The 16256-nt window shown below is 38.7% G+C and overlaps 1 protein-coding gene across 8 annotated transcripts in view; it reads right to left on the reverse strand.

Annotated features, from left to right (window-relative positions):
* The window catches only part of TMEM108 (transmembrane protein 108), a 255917-nt gene that overhangs the window by 216446 nt on the left and 23215 nt on the right, over positions 1 to 16256 (reverse strand). For 2 of the 8 annotated variants that reach the window (XM_055126175.1, XM_055126174.1), the window contains exon 3: positions 15092 to 15160. The exons of the other annotated variants lie outside the window; for them this stretch is intronic. The gene's annotated coding sequence lies outside the window, so the exon portion shown is untranslated. The remainder of the gene's footprint in view (positions 1 to 15091; positions 15161 to 16256) is intronic. 8 annotated transcript variants of the gene reach the window in all.

The following is a 16256-nucleotide window of genomic DNA, read 5'->3' on the forward strand; positions in this document are numbered from 1 at the left end:
CTCATTCCCCAGACCCTCCATCCCTTGCCTAAGGACAAATTTTAAGACCAGAATAGTTTACTATATATTATAGTTCCTGCTTCTGTGGTTTTCCTTCCTCCCTTTCCTTTATGTTCTCTTTTCTATGGTCCACTGCTTATGCCACCTTATAACCAATTCCACTACTTTATGAGTAGAGTGGAGTTGAGTTTTCCCTACACATATCCAAGCTGTTTTTCCTTCTCTCCTATGCAATAATTCCCAGAAATTGTGGTTGTTGATCTCAAAAGCCAAAGATCAAAAAGCAGGTTTTTTCAGAGGACATTTACAGGTAATTTTAATGACACTTGTACCACTAAAATCTGCATGTTGTGAAGAGGACTGACATAATAATGTTGAAGCATTGATAAGACAACAGAGCACCTAAAATGACAATGTAGACAGTTGTCACTCTTGTTAAATATCAGCAGCCCTGGGTACAGAAAGAGCCTGCTTTTGATTTTAGTCAATCATAAAGCAGAGCAAGATCAGCTGAAAAAATGACCTGGATCTTGCTGCCAGGAGAAAAAAAAAAACAAAATATTTGACCAGATCCACTATGCACCAAAAAGAAATCCTATAAGAGAAAAATGGTATCACTGATTTGTTTGTTTATGCTCCTGTTAGTTTGGGCCAATGGCATTGAGTCATTGAATATGCAATGAGAAAAAAAAGGAATGTTTGAGTAGATCCACCATGCACCCAAAAAATACCCTAGAAGAAAAAAAAATGATATCACCTATCAGTGTATTTCTGCTTTTGTTTGCTTGGGCTAATAACACTGAGTCATTGGATATACACTGCATATTGAATACTCATGAAGGGTTCTGGCTGTTTTCCTTAACAAAATATATAGATTGAGGTCTGGTATCAAGATCTTTGATCCATTTGAATTGACTTTTGTATAAGGAAGGTGTAAGGACGGGATCTGACTTCATTTTTAAACAGATTTTAAACAAGTTTTAAAATCTTGTTTTAAACATTTTATTTTTTTTTCTTTTTGGGTCACACCTGGCGATGCACAGGGGTTACTCCTGGCTCTGCACTCAGGAATTACCCCTGGCCATGCTCAGGGGACCATATGGGATGCTGGGATTTGAACCCGGGTCGGCCGCGTGCAAGGCAAACGCCCTACCCGCTGTGCTATCGCTCCAGCCCCTGTTTTAAACATTTTAAAACATGTTTTCCTAGTATCATTTGTTGAAGAGGCTATTTTTTTTCTCCACTGCATACTCTTTGCTCCTCTGTCAAAGATTAGTTGTCCATACATACAAGGCTCTGTCTCTAGGTTTTCAATTCTATTCCACTGGTCTGAGAGTCTGTCTTTATTACAGTACCACTGTCTTGATTACCATAGCTTTATAGGGAAAGAAAAGCCTACCATCTTTTTTCCCTAGGGTTGTTTCAACTATTCAGGGAGTTTTATTATTCCATATACATTTGAAAATAATGAATTCTATGTCCCTATAAAACATTATAGGTATGGTTCTAGGCACTGCATTGAATCTGCAGAGTGCTTTGAGAAGGATGGTCATTTTAGCAATGCTAATCCTTTTAACCCAAGAACAGGAGACATGTTTCCATTTCTTATGTCAGCTTCTATTTCTTTTAGTAGTGACTCATACTTTTCTTTGCTTAAGTCTTTCACCTCTTTTGCTACCAGACACTTAATTTTTTTTAAATTTTGTACTAGTGAATCACTGTGTACAGTTACAGACTTACAAACTTTCATACAATGCTCGAGTACCCATCCCCCACCAGTGCCCATTCTCCACCCTGATGATCCCAGTATCCCTCCCACCCACCCCCATATCCCTCACCCCACCCCTCCTCTGTGGCAGGGCATTCCCTTTTGTTCTCTCTCTCCCTCTCCTTTTGGGTGTTGTGGTTTGCAATAGAGGTATTGAGTGGCCATCATGTTTGATCTATAGTCTACTTTCAGCATGCTTCTCCCATCCCAACGAGGTCCTCCAACCACACTTTACCTGGTGTTCCCTATCTGAGCTGCCTTTTCCTCAAGCATGTGAGGCCAGCTTCCAAGCTGTGGAGCAAACCTCCCGGTACTTATCTTTACTATTCTTGAGTGTTAGTCTCCCATTCTGTTACTTTTTATTCCACAGATGAGTGCACTCTTTCTATGTCTCTCTTCTTCACTCATTTCACTTAGCATGATACTTTCCATGTTGATCCACTTATATGCAAAGGTCCTGACTTCATCTTTACTAACAGCTGCATAGCATTCCATTGTGTAGATATCCAAAGTTTCTTTAACCAGTCATCTGTTCTTGGGCACTCAGGTTTTTTCCTGATTCTGGCTATGGTAAAGAGGGCTGCAATGAACATACAAGTGCAGATATCATTTCGACTACACCTTTTTGCCTCTCTGGAATATATTCCCAGGAGTGGTATTGCTGGGTCAAATGGGAGCTCAATTTCTAGTTTTTTGAGAAGCGTCCATACTGTTTTCCAAAAGGGCTGACCCAGTCGGCATTCCCACTAGCAGAAGCACTTAATTTTTTGAGGCATTACTGTGAATAGAGTTTTTATTTTTAACTTTTCCCTCTTTTCCTTATTGTTTGCATATAAAAATGTATGGATTTCTGTGTTTATTTTGTAGTCTGCCACTTTACTGTATAAGTTTATTGATTCTAGAGGCTTGGGGGTTATGGGGTTTTTCTATAATCTTTAAGATTTTCTTAGTATAGAATCATGTCACCCATAAATATTGATAGTTTGGATTCTTTCATAGTCAGGACCACCTTAACAGAAAAAAAAATACTCATCCACAGTTGGTGAAAATGTCGGCTGCTTCAACCTCTTTGGAAAACAATATGAACATACTGCATAAATCTAAGAATTGGGCTTCAGTATGACCCAGCAATTCCACTTCTTGTCTTACACCCAAGGACCCAAAACACATGAGGTAGGAAAGACATTTGTGTTCCTATGCTCACTGCAGCAGTATTCACAACAGCTAAGTTCAGAAACAACCCAAGTGCCAAAGAACAGATGACTGAATAGAGAAATCATGGTGTATATCCACAATAGAAAACTGCTCAGTTCTAATGAAATATGAAACCATACAATTTGCCATTGTGTGAATGGAACCAGAGGGCATCACGCTGCTTAAAGTCAGCCAGAAAGAGTCAGGTACAGAATGATCTCTCTTAAACATTGGATATATAGATATATAATAAGTAAGGGAAAAACACATGGTCAAAGACATCAATACTGAAGAATTCATACAGAACTGAGTTTACCTGAATGGCATATGAGAGAGGATGGGAGGGGCCCTTGGAACATTGTTTGGAGGAACTGGGCACTTAAATGGTAGGTGTGGTGTTAGAATAATGCACACTGAAACTATCACTAACATGATTGCGAAGACCGCGATAAAAATGGGGGGAAAAACAAAAAAATAGGAGATCCCTTTTATATTTTACTTCATAAGATGATATTAAAACATCAAATACAAAATTCTAAAAAACATTGATAATTTTAAAGATGCTATAATGTTCTGAATTGCATTTTTCCAGTGATTCATATTAAAATTAAGTTCAATTTTTTTAAATGATATCATCTAAGCTTTTGCATTTCTCACACTGAGATCGCAACTAACCATAAAGAACAAATTTCTACTTGTATACATATCCTAGATTGCAACCAATGAGAGAGAACAAATCTCTTCATAAAGAGTTTAAGTAGCCAAATTTCTCCTTTATATTATGTAATAAATTATGTATTCTATGTGTGTAACATATCTTGTAAAGTGAAACCAAACCTCTGAAGGCAAATCAATCATTCAGTCACATGTGTTGACTATTCCCTGGGTCTAGATCTTCAGTTGGTTCTGAATAACTTCTTGTTTGGGGGACATATCCAGGAGTGCTCAGAGCTTACTCCTTGCTCGGTGCTCAAGAATAACTCCTGGAGGGCTCAGGGGACCATATAAGGTGTCAGGAATCAAACCAGAGTCTGACATATGCAAGGCAAATGTCCAAACACTTTTTCTATCTCTCCAGCCCCTAGGTCTAAATAACTTTTTTTAAACTGTTTTTGGTTTGGGGGCCACACCCTGTGGTTCCTGGGAATTACTCCTGTCTTTGTGCTCAGGGATCACTCCTGCAGTGCTTGGGAAGCCTTGTGTTAGGGAATGAACTGGGGTCAGCTGCATGCAATGCAAGAACCTAAATCTCTGTACTATTTCTTTGGGCTTCAGATTTCTCATTTACTAAGCTTTAATTTTGCTTCACAATAGTGATTATTTTAGTTGAGACTAATTTCTTATATTTTATCCTCTTTATAAATGTATTAAAGTTTTTGTTTGGGGCCACACCCTGCAGTGTTCAGGCTTACTCCTGGCATAGTTCAGGGGACCATATGGGGTGCTAGGGATCAAGACCAGGTCTCTCCCACCCCATCCTCTTCAACTTTAATATTTCATCATCACCTCTCTGCTTTTATGGAGACATGAGCCTCAGTTTTACCACCTCCTCCTTTTCTACTTTAAGAACTTTCCCTGCTAACATAAGTCACTGTTACAGAGCAGTCTATCAGAGCTCCCTGCTAAGCGGAATGAAGGTTAAACCTACAAAATTAGTATCACTACAACTTTAGTTTAGATACACTATCATTGTCTACTGGTATCTTTCCTGATTCATTTCCTAGAGAAATTAAAAGCCGGCTATTAAAGAGTAAGTCCTCTGGCAGCTGAACTATGACTTCTGTCTTAATTTAATAGAGTACACTGTATCTATCACAAGGTCAAAAACATGCATATATTTTGATAAATATATTTAAAGTCAAGGTACTAAAAATGTAGACCTTTAATACTTACCAAATCTTAATATCCCTATTCATTTAGTCCCTTGCCACCAAGAGCAAATTCATTTCTGAAGTATCTCCTTCTTTTTGGAGATATCCAAAAGAAGATATTCCCTTTCCCAGCAAACTATCTCAAGCCTCCCTATTTCTTCAGCCTCCCTTACTTTCTTCCCCTGAATGCTGCTTTTTAAAGATTACTCCCATGTGGCTTCGTGCCTTTGTTACTACCCTTCAAACCATCTGTTAGTTCCTCTATTCTTGTTTCCCACAGTAACAAAGCACAGGGAGGACTAAATAATGTCCTGTCTTTCCCACCATCTCACATATGATAAGGTTCAAAGAAGGGGGAATTAGAACCAGATTAAAAGTTAAACCACGGGAATGTGCTAGATATCAATAGTGATGAAAGGAAGGATGAGGTTGGCAACAGAAGAATCACAATGAGGTGAACTCTTCGAGGATCAATATTATTCTTCAGTAAGAATGATTTAAACTTATGAAAAATCCAAACAAAATAGCAAGAGATATTGAAATGAGTGGTTATCAAATAAATATAAAAATAAATAAGATTTCACTTCACACAAACCAGTTTGGCAAAATTTAGAAAGCTGGATAATGCTAGAATTTGGTGCAGAATTGAGTGATTGGTGGAGGACCAGTAATTCTGAAAAGGAATCAAATGCTTCTTATTAAAATTATGTAGAATCCAACCATCCTTCACCTACACACATTTCAAAGGATGCTCACACGTCGTCAAATATTGTTGATAGCAGCACTGTTTTGGTGAGAAGCTAAATGATGTCTGCATGAGCATTACTATATGGACAATGTGCTGTGGAGAAGAAAAGGTTAGATGTATATAATGCAACATGGCTAGACCCTAAAAACATAATGCTTACAGGGAAGAGGAGGACATGAACTGTTTTGTCAGAACACACAAATATAGAACAACAGAAATTTTTTTTTTTTTGCTTTTTGGGTCAGACCCAGTGATACTCAGGGGTTACTCCTGGCTTTGCACTCAGGAATTACTCCTGGCAGTGCTCGGGGGACCATATGGGATGCCGGGGATCGAACCCGGGTGGCTGCGTGCAAGACAAACGCCCTACCACTGTGCTATCGCTCCGGCCCCAGAACAACAGAAATTTTACAAACTATTCAAATATTAAAAAATATTTAAATGTACTATCTGTGAAGTGAAAGGAATAAGAAAGTGATACAAGAATAAAAGAAAATAAATATGTTTAATATCAAAAGTGGGATTTGGACATTCAATGTATAATGTTCAATGAACTAAAGAATTGATGCAATGTTATTTGTGAATAAAAAAACAAAATATTTACATAGTTTTTTGTTTATTGTATATGATTTGTGTAAAAAAACATATTAATAATAAATGAGAAAATGAGAACATTTAATAAATTCAGTAAGTTTTCCACCTAATATCACCCTGTTTTCTTTTTGTCTTAGTGAATTCCTCTGTCTTTTTTTTTAACTGAATCACTATGAGATACAGTTATAAACTTTCATGATTAAGTTTCAGTCATACTGCGCTCATTTGTGGAATATAAAATAACATAACATGAGACTGACACCCAAGGACAGTAGACACAAGGGCCAGTAATATTGCTCCACAGTTGGAAGCTGTCTCATGAGCTGGGGAAGAAGCAGCAGGAATAAACAAGGGATCACTAAGACATTGATGGTTGGAGGAATCGTTGGGGATGGGAGATGTGTGCTGAAAGTAGATAAAGGACCAAACATGATGGCCTCTCAGTATCTATATATTGCAAACCATGATGCCCAAGAGTAGAGAGAGAGTATGGGGGAAATTGTCTGCCACAGAAGTTGAGGGAGGGTTGGAAAGGGCAAAGGGTGGGGGGATACTTGAGACATTGGAAGTGGAGAATGTGCACTGGTGGAGGGATGGGTGTTTGATCATTGTATGACCGAAACTCAAACATGAAATCTTTATAACTGTATCTCATGGTGATTCAATTAAAAAAAAAAGTTTCAGTCATACAATGATGAGTACCCATCCCTCCACCAGTGCATATTTCCATAGTTTTGAAAGAAAAGTTGAAACTCCAACTCTGCTACTAATCTCATAACTCAGGAAAAAATTAATCTCTATGAACTCAGTCTGTTTGTTAATAGGACTTAATCCTTATTATGAGGACTTTTGAGAGGACTATCAGTCTAAAGCAAAATACATACTTTAAAAAATGTTCATTTTCTTTTTTTTGCATTTTTTAATTGAATCACAGTGCTATACCCATTTACAAAGTTGTTCATAATTAAATTTCAGTCATGTAATATTCCAACATCCATCCCTTCACCAGCATACTTTCCTCACCACCAATGGTTCCAGTTTCCCTCCCACCCCATGCCCCCCCCCCACTTGACACGATGGCAGCCACTTTCTCTCTTTTTCTCTCTCTCTCTCTCTCTCTCTCTCTCTCTCTCTCTCTCTCTCTCTCCTTTTGGGCCTTATGGTTTGCAATACAGATAATGAAAGATTATCAGGTATATCGCTTTACCTACTTTCAACACTCAGTTCCTGTCCAAAATGATTATTTCCAACTATTATTGTCATGTTGGTCCCTTCTCTATCCTAACTGCCCTTCGCCTCCTGCCCCCCGCCCCCCGCCCCCCCCAAAATTCTTGTGGCAAGATTTCAACCACTGACCAGTCCTTCTGGCCCCTGTTTACCCTGGTCTTGGATATTAGTATCATTTTATAATATATATGGGAATATATAATATTCCACAAATAAATGCAGTCACTCTATACCTATCTGTCTCCTGATTCATTTCACTCAGCATGCTCTCCATGGCCATTCCTTTAAAAGCATCATTTTTCTCTCTTAAGCAAGGCATCTGAAACCTTTTCCATTTGCAACCCATTTTTTGCCTGAAAATTTTACATATCCCTGGGTATATACAATAGGTATAAAAAGTTGGAGGCTGGTCTCTCATTCTGGGTAACTCAGGGAAGGGACCACCAAGTAAAATGTGGTTGGAGGTCATGTGGGGGAAGGGTGATGCGGGCGAATACAGACTAGATACTGAACACAATGGCCACTCAACACCTTTATTGCAAACCACAACACCTAATCAGAGAGAGAGAACAAAAGGGAATTCCCTGCCATAGTGGCAGGGTGGGGTGGGGGGATACGGGACTGGGGAGGTGGGGAGGGATGTTGGGTTTACTGGTGGTGGAGAATGGGCACTGGTGAAGGGATGGGTTATCGAACTTTGTATGGGGGAAACATGAGCACAAAGATGTATGGATCTGTAACTGTACCCTCACGATGACTCTCTAATTAAAAATAAACTAATAAAAAATTTTAAAAAATAGGTATAAAAAGAAGTACCATGAATAAAGCATGAGTAAGGGCAAAAACATAAGTATCATAATTTATTCAAAAAACAAATGTTCGTGATCCCAAATTCAATTATAGGACACCATATAAAGTCCCATACCACAGTTTGAGAAGCTAGAATCTTAAACAATACAATCCTTGATCTCTTGCACTTTCTAACAGAGCATTTTAGTGAAAAATAAAATGCTCTGTTTCCAATATAATAGGCACTAACTACTTGTAGGGCTGAGGCTATATAGCACAGCAGTGTGCCTTTCACACATCCAACCTGTGTTTGATTCCTCCGCCCCTCTCAGAGAGCCCAGCAAGCTACCGAGAGTATCACGCCTGCACGGCAGAGCCTGGCAAGCTACCCCTGGCATACTGATATGCCAAAAACAGTAACAAATAAGTCTCACAATGAGAGATGTTACTGGTGCCCGCTCAAACAAATCGATGAGCAATGGGATAGCAGTGACAGCTAGTTGTAACTGCTGAGCAATTTTAATGCAACTGATGAGACTGAAGGAACTAAATCTATTTGACATATTTTAAATAGTTGCCTGGGAATAGTAGCTACTATGTTGGGAGGAAAGCTCTGAATCCTTACACTTGGTCTAGAAAGCTGATCAGATGATGCTCAGCACCTCTGCTGTGAATCAGCAAATGAAAAGAAAAAAAGAGAGAGAGAGACATAAGACATAAAAAGGCAGCAGGCCTCCATACACACAATCTGTCCTGACTCATTCATGTACCATTTTACTACAGTATTTTGATGTAAGCTCTTCACATACAAACTTCTAGAGAACAGTCTAACATTTATTATGAACTTTGAAACTTGAGATCGGAGAGTGCCTCAGAATGTGTTCACAATGAAATGAAGTGGCACAAAACAAGGGTGAGCAAGTACTGGTACTATCATATAATAGCAAAATATAAAACATCGCTTAATTTTAACCTTCTCTGGAATCCTAATCAAAATTAATTGCTGCTTCTGCTCCCAAAGTTATGAACTGGTTATGTGCCTATGTGATACAAAAACATAAGTATCATCATTAATCATTAAGAAAACATAAATCCACACCCCACGGCTGCCACCATGTAAATTCATCCATCAGCCCAGTTTTATATACTCATGACTAAATCTCTAAGGATATGCAAGCCAAGCTGCTAAGATGCACAGGTGCACCAATATCCTAGCTGAAAATCTGAGATGCCCTTGGGAAGGTGTTAGGCCAAGTCTTCGTCCTGCAGAAGCCACAGGAGCAAGCCCTCTCTTCTTCCCTCCTCCCCCCAACACAAACACACAGCTGTGGTGATGCCAATGGTCCAAATCCGCTGCTTCACAACTAATCTCTACAGAAAACCAAATGGAAGAAAATTCCAGGTACACAGGTTTTCAGGTTGAGAACCTCAATATCAGATCTGAATTCTATGTACCTTAATACACAGAGGAAAACATAGGTAGAATTGTCCATGACAGAAGCTAAAGGCATCTTCAAGGATAAAACACAACTGACCAAGCAAGTGGAAGCAAAGATAAACAAATGGGACTATATTATAATAAGGAGCTTCTGTACCTCAAAGAAAATGATGACCAAGATACAAAGATAGCCAAGGGAATGGGAGAAATTATTTACCAACATTCATGTGACAAGGGGGTAATATCAAAGACATATAAGGCACTAATAGAAATATATTTCACAAGAAAGAAACATCCAACCCCATCATGAACAGAGACTTTCTCAAAGAAGAAATACAAATGGCCCAAAGAAATACAAATGGCATATAAAAAAATTTCTGCATCACTAATCATCAGGGAGATGCAAATCAAAACAACAATGAGATACTTCTCACACCACACATCAAAAAGAACAAGAACAAACAGTGTTGGCATGGATCTTGTAAGAAAGGGCTTCTCATTCACCACTGTTGGGAATATTGATCCAGCCTTCCTAGAAAACTATATAGACATTCATTCAAAAAGAATCTAAAAATTGAGCTTTCATTTGATCCAACAACTCTACTTCTGGCAATATACCCCCCACGGGTCCAAAAAAATGGAGAAAAGATATTTGCACAGTTAATGTTCCTTGCAGCACTATTCACAATAGCCAAAATCTGAAAATAATCCAAGTGTCCAAGAATAGATGACTGGATAGAGAAACGATGGTACATATATACACAATGGAATATTACTCAATCGTAAGAAAAGATAAAGTCATGAAATTTGCTGCTACATGGAGAGGCCTGGGAGTATATGCTGAGTGAAACGAGTCAGAGTGAGAGAGACCAATACAGAATGATCTCTCTCATATGTGGAATATAAAGAAACATAATGATGGAATGGCAAATACCTAAAGACAATGGAAACAAAGAACATGAGAACTGGTTGGAAACATGCCACTTGAGGGGGCTGGGAGTTAGGATAGGCGATGAACTATCTTAGATGTTGCTTATCCTTGAAGTGCTATGTAGTTCCTTCAGACCTGAATGACAAGTCGAACTGGACAGAGCATTCTTGGTGAAGTGTTCATCTATTGAGTTTTTTAAACAATATTCTCCCCCACCCTATTTTCTTCCAGTCCATAGAGAATGACTTGTGAATCTTAAGGAAGCTCCCTTGAAATTTCCTTTGTTCTTGCTATTTTAAATAATCTATCTCTGTCTTTGGCTTTGTCTGATTATGATTTGTTTGGGAGTGGTTTTATTTGAGTCACTCTGATTATGATGTGTCCTGGAGTGGTTTTATTTGGGTCTCTTTGGCTGAGAACTTTTGGGTACTGTTGGCCTAGGTGCATGCACTCCTCAACTCTGGGAACTTCAACCATGATTTCTTTGGTTACTGCTTTTTTATTTAAATCACCTTTCCATTTCTCAGAGAGACTGCTGATTCAATAATATGCCATGTTATCTTTACCTAGAATTCTGATTTTTTTTTCCCTAAGACATGGTTTTCATCTGACAAAAAACATTGTGTCCTCTATGTGGGAAAATATTTAAAAGCAGAAGCAGGCAGAAAGCTAGTACAGCAGGCATGGTGCTTGCCTTGCATGCAGCTCACCCAGCTTTGATCCCAACCTCCCATATGGTCACCAGAGTACCGCCAATAGTGATGCCTGAGCGCAGAGCTAGGAGTGAGCCCTGAGTACCACTGGGTGTGGCCCAAAATATCCAAAACAACAGAATAAAATAAGTGAAAAATAAAACCAGCAAAATAAAACATTTACAGCAAAGTTTCTATACCTATCAAAGCAGGAAATGCAATATTCTGGCTAATTTAAACAACGTTAGATAAGAAAAAGAGTTAGGATGTCTATGTATGCAAATATTCCTTATGCCTTATTTTGTTCCTACATATAGAGCACTGCACTGTCATCCCATTGTTCATTGATTTGCTCAAGCGGGCAGCAGTAACATCTCCATTGTTAGACTTCTTGTTACTGTTTTTGGCATATTAAATACGCCATGGTTAGCTTGCCAGGCTCTGCTATGCAGGCGAGATACTCTCAGTGCTTGCTGGGCTCTCCAAGAGGTATACCTTATTTGTTTATATACTTCTATATATCCAAGCATTTGAACTAATAGCATCCACAGAATTAGGAAAATATTCAAAGTAATAAATAAATACATTTATGATAATTCAACAACTATACATTGAATATATATGTATATGTATATACATATATATATATATGCAGAGATCATTATAGCTTTGGCATCTAGGTCATCCAGAAGCATGAGATCATTTCCCCAAAGTCACCTTGTAAGATATAAAAAGTCTAATCCTGCCTTCTAAAAGCTTTCAGCCTGGCAGGGAACTGATTTAACTTTGCTATCTCAGGACTTTCAGGATCTTGCGGGGACTGCACTATGATCATAACTATGCAGCTGATGTAAGGATGGTTAGGAGAAAATGCAAAATTAGTGGAAATGCCAGTAAATTAAGTTTGGCTGGGTTTATTATTTGTATACTATAGAAGTGATCCATAGAGAGATTTTCCAGAAAAGAAGGTGTACCTTTTTCTTAGGAAGAGGGGTTAGGGCACACTCAGATATGCTCAGGGCTTACTCCTAGCTGATCACTCCTGACAAGGACCACACATGGTGCCATAAATGGAACTGTTGTCTGTCACATGCAAGGCAAGCACCTTATCATTGAAATTTTCCCCCTGGACTCAAAGATGTATTTTTAAAACTCTAATCAATGCTATCTTTCTTGTTTTAGTCCATCTCTGGACCCCTACCACATGCTGTAATTTTTCACTTGAAAATAAAGTATTTGGGATGGCAGAATGAAAGTATAGTTGGTAGGTCGCTTGCCTTGCACCTGGCTGACTGGGGTTCAATCTTCAGCACCCTATATAGTCCTCCAAGTATAAGCCCTGAGTACCACCAGGAGAACCACCAGGAATGGCCAAAAAAAAAAAGGGGGAAGAAAAAAAGAAAGTATTTCCTGGAAGTAACTTTTGTCCTCAGATTCCTCATATTTATTCATTTCCTTTGTTTTTAAAAAATTATGATTCATATCTGAAAAGTTCTTTACACACAGAGTAGACCTTTCGAGGTCAAGTTACATTTCATGAAATGTCATTTCTGTGTGATAAGCTTGTAACAGTAACAAGATTCCAGAAAGAGGAATTAAAATTATGTCCTTTTGACAAATCTTTCTTGGATTTCTTTACACAAGTTGTTTCGGTTTCAATAAACTGTGGTAAAGAATAGAGATAGTAGCATCTGGATGCGTGAACATAGTAAAGACTTACCAAGAAGTTAATTTGAATTTTAAATGCAACATTCACAAAGAATTAAACAGAAATTAATTTTCCCAAAATGGATCACATAAATATCAGTTCAAACACATAGGATCTATTGGTTTGTACCGTGGAATTCATAGAATCGAAAGGCTCTTTGCATTGACAGAAGTGATGATACTTGAACAATCTTATAGGCCACATGGCAGATGCTCTGTCCCCAAAAAGCACATACTGTGGCTTCCATTGGACACAGACTAAATATATGGATAAGTGGGAAGGTAATAGATGAGAAATTAAGGAGGGCTCTTCATCAGATACAAAGTAACAGAAATATGGCACAAAGAAAATGTCTCGGTGTTGGAAAATGTTATTTACAAAGTTGAACTAAGTAAGAGGGACTTTGACAATCCTCCACAGTTTTTTACATTTCCCTGAGTAAGTGTAAGGATGATCTTGGGATGATCTGGATCTCGGGATTAAGACAGTCCCTCTTCTGGCTGGGTTTAAACAGACTCCCTATTTGCTCCGTATAAAACTACCCTCCAATGGGGCCGGAGCGATAGCACAGTGGGTAGGGCGTTTGCCTTGCACGCGGCCGACCCGGGTTCGATCCCCGGCATCCCATATGGTCCCCCAAGCACCGCCAGGAGTAATTCCTGAGTGCAAAGCCAGGAGTAACCCCTGAGCATCGCTGGGTGTGACCCAAAAAGCAAAAAAAAAAAAAAAAAAACTACCCTCCAAAGAGGACCCTGGAGTCCAAGAATCTGAGTGTCTCAATATCCACATTGCTTCCATCCCATTTCCAGTAACTGCAACCTGGGAACTATGAGAACTAATTTCACCATCTATTTTGTCCTTAACACAATAAATAAAAGTAAACACAATAAGAAACCCAGACTCCCAGGTCATTTCTCATTTTCCCCAACTTTTATAGCCTCTTTGATTCCTTTTGCCCTCTCCCAGTGCACGAAGTCTTTTTCTTTCTGGTTCTCACAGACAGTCATCAACAAGATCCTATATATGTTTGACCTCCTCTCCCAACAGTGCCTCCAGTTCCTCTTCTTTTTTTTTTCCCCACCCCCCAACCAGTTCCTCTTCTAACAGTACTGTCTGTTCCCTTCTCCCCATCCTCCATTCTCTCAAGCTGTGCCTGTTTTCTTCCCACATCCCTTGAAACAATAAGACTTAGAGAGAGGTGAGGATACTTATCACTTCTCTTTACCACATCTAGAATAGTGTCCCTACTTTCCTCTTCTGCAACACTAAACTCTGAATCACACAAATTCAGGTCCTTCCGGATTTGGGGAAAAAAGAAATCTTGGCTCCCTGGGCTCTCTACTGTTCACAACTTACGTGAACTCATTACCCACCCAGATGATCCTTCCAACATTCTGGCTTCTCAAAACATATTCTCCAACCTAATTCAAAGTTACATACAAGTTCTTAATTGAATTTCATCCATACTCTCATCTATACTCTCCACCTCCATCTCCTTTTACTGGTGCCTCAATATCAGTGTGACCTGTGGGTACAGCTTTTCACTGTCTCTCAACTTCTTCATGTTTGCATCATCTCCTTGATCCATTTAAGTCCACAGTCAATAGTCATTACTACTCCTGAGTAGAGAAAGAATATCCTGAATTCCTTCCCTCTCTCCTTGTGGACATATTAACTTAGCAGAATAATATCCCGGTTAACTGTCACTTCATTCATTCACATATAGGCTCCAAAATAGAAAAAACACATGATTTTATTGAATCTTTTCACTCTAACATCTGATCTTCATTGAGCATTTATTATTTCCAAAGCAAAGACAAAAACTCCTCAAAAGCTTTGTCTCTACTCTCTCCTCCCTCTCTCCTGAATTGACAGGGGCTTGAAAAGTCTTTGTATAAGTTATCTGACATAACATAATGTCCCCAATTTTAGATCAAAACAAATTTAATTTTGTAAAGTAAAGGTATGATATGTATTTCAAGTTTCTAAGAGTCCATTTCCATTTTTCCTGTTAGGATGTTTTTTATGATTTCCCTAGAGTACAAATTCTTAAGATAAAAAAGTAAGAGAAGAATGGACAGTAGAGTTCATTAGAGATTTATACTCAGTAACCAACTTTCTTTAAACATACCTTTGTTTTTCCAACCTTCTGGCCCCAAAGAATGAATTAGCTGCAGACAGATCTTTTTATTCTCTGAACCTATTGAAAATTAAGGGTTTTAAATAATTAGGTGTTAGTTGTGAATTAATAAGGCTATCAAAAACTCTATAAATGTTTCCAAGCCACTGTCTGTGCAGTAGCATTATCCTAATGCTCAAAAATAATATGTTACTAGAGGAAAACATCACCTCCAAAAATGAAAAAAAAGCTTAATAAAGAGATGAACAAGCACTAATTTTATTTGCAAAGCAATCTTTTCTCTTAAAAATGCATTCTGATTTTCCAGCGCCACCACAGAAAAGACTAACTATCTCTGCAATCAGATTTAAACTATTGGTGTTTAGGATTCCTAATAAACTGTTATGAAAGAAATTGCTAATTCTTTTGAAAATAATTTGCCAAAACTATTCACAATACTCAGTCAAATGGTTCTGGAGGTACAGAAAATTGTACTATAATAGCTCCTTCAATGTGAAGTACTCATTGATTGGAATTAATTAACGTACACACACATTCATATCATCTAACCTAGGCAGGCACTTATATATTCTCTATTACAGAACTGTATACCTATTTGATATCTTATCAACATGAAATTATTCTTGACCCAAGTTTCTTCAACTATTAGCCACAACAGGGTCACACAACTGAAAGTAGAGGCTGCAAAAACTGTTTAAAATAAATTTTATAACTTCGGTAAAAATTTAGTTGTACGGCTATTTTGTACAGAGAGATCCACTGCCTGCTTCCCCCAGTCTCCAGCGGCCCAGGGGTCACACCCATAAGCCACCTCCTGCCGGCTCCGGATAATCTCCTCATCAGCTACCGTCCAGAACTCACAGAACTTTATAAATTGTATAAACTCAATTAATACAAAGACTTTTCAAGCCCCTGTCGATTCAGAAGAGAGGGAAGAGAGAGTAGAGACAAACCTTTTGAGGACTTCTGCCACAAGGGAACATAAAATGAGGCTCCCCATAACCATGCCACCAGACTCCACACCAGGCTGTTTTCACTTGGGGTGCCCCAAAAGGGGGCGGGTGAGAGCCCTCCCTTCCCCAAGGGACCCAGCCCAAGCAGCGAGCTCCACAACCCAACCACCGCCACACTCCAAGCTGCTTTCCACATGCTTGGC

The sequence above is a fragment of the Sorex araneus genome, chromosome 2 (genome assembly GCF_027595985.1).
Source record: "Sorex araneus isolate mSorAra2 chromosome 2, mSorAra2.pri, whole genome shotgun sequence".
In the NCBI taxonomy this organism is placed as follows: domain Eukaryota; kingdom Metazoa; phylum Chordata; class Mammalia; order Eulipotyphla; family Soricidae; genus Sorex; species Sorex araneus.